This window comes from Bubalus kerabau, chromosome X, assembly GCF_029407905.1.
Source record: "Bubalus kerabau isolate K-KA32 ecotype Philippines breed swamp buffalo chromosome X, PCC_UOA_SB_1v2, whole genome shotgun sequence".
In the NCBI taxonomy this organism is placed as follows: domain Eukaryota; kingdom Metazoa; phylum Chordata; class Mammalia; order Artiodactyla; family Bovidae; genus Bubalus; species Bubalus kerabau.
The window spans coordinates 63,435,539-63,439,969 of NC_073647.1; the positions used below are offsets into that span (position 1 = coordinate 63,435,539).

Below are 4,431 nucleotides of genomic sequence, written 5' to 3' on the forward strand. Positions count from 1 at the left end.
ACGAAATACCACACACTGAGTGGCTTCACCAGAAGTTTGTCTCACACTTCTGGAGGATAGAAGTTCTAGTTCAAGATGTTGGCAGGGTTTTTTTCTTCTCAGAGCTGTGAAGAAGAATCTGTTCCATGCCTGTCCCCTAGCTTCTGGTGGTTCACTGGCAATCTTGGGTGTTCCTTGGCTTATAGAACCATCACTCTAATCTCTGTTTTCATTTTCACATGTGTTCTCCCTGTGTACATGTCTGCATTCAAATTCCCTTTTATAATGACATTAGTCATATTGGACTGGAAGTTCACCCTACTCCAGTATGATGTCCTCTTAACAAATTACGTCCAAATAAATTTGCTTTCTGAGGTACTGGGGCATCTGCATATATATATACCAATCCTCGAGGCTTGTGGGATCTTGGTTCCCTGACCAGGGATTGAACCTGGGCCTTCAGCAGTGAAAGTGCTGAGTCCTAACCACTGGACCATCAGGGAATTCCCCTGCATATGAATTTTTGAGGAGACCCAATTCAACCCATAACACTGGCCTTCTTTTTGTTCCTCTAGCACACCAAGCTCATTTCTACTTCAGGTCCTTTATATGTACTAGTTCTCCCTCTAGAACCCCAAAGAAGCACAACTGTTCCCTTCTCAGCACACAAGTGTCATCTCATATGTCACCTCCTCAAAGAGGTCTTCCTTGATCATCCTAGCTAAAAAAACCCCTCTACCACACACATCATTGTCTACTCCCTTCCCTGCTTCAACTTTCTTCATAGCACTCATCTTTACCTGGTATATTTATTTTTACTTTCAAAAAATTTTTTGACTGCACTAGTTTGGTCACCTGATGTGAAGAACTGACTCATTGGAAAAGACCCTGATGCTGGGAAAGATTGAAGGCAGGAGGAGAAGGGGACGACAGAGGATGAGATGGTTGAATGGCATCACTGACTTGATGGCATCACCAAGTTTGAGCAAGCTCTGGGAGTTGGTGATGGACAGGGAAGTCTGGCGTGCAGCAATTCATGGGGTCGCAAAGAGTCGGACCTGACTGAGTGAGTGAACTGAGGTCTTCCTTGCTGCACATGGGATTTCTCTAGTTGCAGTGAGTGGGGGCTACTCTTTAGATTTGATGTGCAGGCTTCTTACTGCAGTGGCTTCTCTTATTGCAGAACACGGACTCTAGGCATGAGGGCTTCTGTAGTTGTGGCACACAGGCTTAGTTGCCCCATGGCATGTGAAATCTTCCTGGACCAGGGATAAAACCCATGCCCCCTCCATTGGCAGGCAGATTCTTAACCAATGGACCACCAGGGAAGTCCTCTTTTTATTTTTAATTTGTCTTTCCCATCAGAATATAAGTTCTATAAGGGCAGGGAACTTGTCCATCTTATTTACTGTTGTATCATCAGCTCTTAACACAATGGCTATTAGAAAGTAAATATTTAATAAATGTTTGTTGAGTGAACATTTGAATGAGCAAATGCTCACTTTGTTGATTCTCTGATTTAGTCTCTGGAAAGCTCAGTAGAATCAAGTTTTCCCTGAGAAAATGGAACTTACACCAAGATATTAATTTCCTCCTTGAAATGAACTAACTTATTATCCAATTATAAAACAGCAAAATGATATTCCTCCTCTCCTCCAAAGTTACCTTTTTTCCTTCCATTTGTACTACCAGAAAGCCACCTGAGGGCAGCAAAAATTCAGAGTGGAGAGAGGGCAGTTCCAAGGCAGAGGCACACTTTCAGTTTTTCCTCAAAGATTGTCTACCACATGCTCTGTCTCCAGCCTGGCTAGTTCTTTTCACCTCTAGTGCATGCTGCTGTATAGCATGTGGCGTGCATGCATACCAAGTCACTTCAGTCGTGTCCTACAATTTTTGACCCCATGGACTGTAGCCCTCCAGGTTCCTCTGTCCATGGGATTCTCCAGGCAAGAATACTGGAATGGGTTGCCATGCCCTTCTCCACAGGATCTTCCCAGCCCAGGGATCAAATCTGCGTCTCTCAAGTCTCCTGCATTGGCAGAAAGATTCTTTACCACTAGCGCCACCTGGGAAGCCTTCACTTCTAGTAGGTGCACATTAACAGGCCTAGCTGGACTTGATTCTGTGTGCTAAGTCACCCAGTCCTGTCTGACTCTTTGTGATCCCATGGATTGTAGCCCACCAGGCTCCTCTATCCATGGGATTCTCCAGGCAAGAATACTGGAGTGGGTTGCCATTCCCTCCTCCAGGGGATCTTTCCAACCCAGGGATAGAACCAGTGTCTCTTAAGTCTCCTGCATCGGCAGGTGGGTTCTTCACCACTAGTGCCACCTTAGGAAAAGTAGGGGATCCCTTTTCATTGAATCAGTTTGCTCAGAAAAGGCTAAGGAACTAAGTTACCTTCCAACTGAGATTTCTAGATTTAACAGCCTTAAGTCAGAGAAATGGCTATATTTTGTTCTTTATTTTATTTGTTTGTCTTTTAAAAAGAACAGTCCACTTTGAGATCTGACCTGTCAGGTATCTCCCAGCTCTCAGCTGTATGACTTCTGACAGGCACTGAGATAAAATGATATCTAAACAAAGTCTCTTGGATTTTTTTTTAATTGTTTGTTTTCCTATTTCCTTAATGATCAAAAGATGACTCCAAGCCAGAATTTTTGATGTTTATTCACCTAAACTCAGGCTTTTCCTGTCATAAAAAAAGGGAGTGTGTGTGGTTTATGATCTGGCAAGAGTCAAGCAAGAGCAGAGGGAGGTTCAGTTTCTAAAGTGAAAGTGAAGTTGCTCAGTCGTGTCTGACTCTTTGCAACCCCATGGACTGTAGCCTAATAGGCTCCTCCGTCCATGGGATTTTCCAGGCAAGAATACTAGAGTGGGTTGCCATTTCCTTCTCCAGGAGATCTTCCCAACCCAGGGACTGAACCCGGGTTTCCCATGTTGTAGGCAGACGCTTTACCACCTGAGCCACTAGGGAAGTCTTTCAGTTTCTAAACCATTTCTTAAAGGACAAGAAAGGAATCTAATTAAACCATCTTGCGAGATCAGTGCCCCAATTTTTTTCCCCATTTAATCTGTTCCCAAACCTGCTTAAATATTTGAGCCCTTGTGGGTTGCAGACTCTGTAGAGCAATGCTTCTCAAATTTAATGTGCACATGAATCACCTGGTGATCCTGTCAAAATGAAAATTCTGATTCAGTAGGCGTGGAGAGGATATTATAGGTGGATTAAGTGGGACTTCACGCATTCACTTTGGCTTCAGCCCACCTCTGAATAGCCAATGCACCCTTGTTTTCCAGAGTCCTCTGCTGCAGTGCTCCATTCTAACTACTCCTTACTGCCAGATGCCCCAGGGACCTGTAATAGGTCCCTTTCTCAGTGGACCCTACCTTCTGTGAAAATACAAGTTACAGGTGATAGTGGGCTGATTAGAAACTTTCCCCTCTCTCCCTAGAGCAGAGGGCCCATCCCCCACCCCTTCTTCAACACAAGATAACAGTGGAATTTAGTCACAGCCTCCGAGAACATAGTTTTCCCCAAAGGAATAATTCCAATCGTAAGAATTCTTGTCCTATGACAGACTAATAAAAAAGCTATTTTAGTAGGAGAGGGAAGAGAAATATCATTTTGAATTTCTGAAAAAAAAATTATACAACATAGGAGACTGTCAACCTGATTTACTTTCTCCTCTACCTGTCGTCTGCTTTGGTCTCATTAAAGGCAGCATTTTCTTATTTTAGAAGTAGAACCATGAAACTGTCATATTAGTGTCTATTTCACATTTATGTACAAAGGAGTTGCAATTCCATAGCAAGAGAAGCAACAGAAATCTGAATGAAGTTTCCCACTGGATGACAATACATTATTTGGTGTTTACTGAAGCTTAAAGGATCCTGATAATATTTGACCAATATTTCACCCAATAATTTTTATATAATTTCTTTATTTTGGTAGAATTGAAATTAGTTATCTAAAATTATTTAAACCTTCAAACCACAGCACAAAATATTTTATAGGGTAGTTTATTCTCATGCTCATTTATAAAAACAAAAATGGGCTCCTCAAGAGATAAATATGCCCTACTAGAGATGTAAATGATTGCCTGCTCTACCTACACCATGTTGTTGTATTTTATTCTCTCAGTCATGTCTGACTCTTTGTGACCCCATGAACTGTAGCCCACCAGGCCTTTCTGTCCATGGAATTCCCCAGGCAAGAATACTGGAGCAGATTGTCATGCCCTCCTCCAGGGGATCTTCCCAACCCAGGGCTTGAACCCTCGTCTCCTGTGTCTCCTGCATTGGCAGGCGGATTCTTTACCACTGTGCCACTTGTCCTTCTCCTGCCTCCGTGACCATTATCCTGCACTAATAATCACATTAATTGATCAGATGATCATATAACCCAAGGATAAGTAATCTCATCTAATAGAATGGCCAGCTATCACACCT

General features: G+C 42.8%; 1 non-coding gene across 1 annotated transcript; it reads right to left on the reverse strand.

Annotated features, from left to right (window-relative positions):
• Nucleotides 1–409: 409 nt before the first annotated feature.
• Nucleotides 410–482, reverse strand: TRNAE-UUC (transfer RNA glutamic acid (anticodon UUC)). The gene has a single exon. It is a non-coding gene; the product is annotated as a tRNA-Glu (tRNA).
• Between the last annotated feature and the right edge of the window lie 3,949 nt (nt 483–4,431).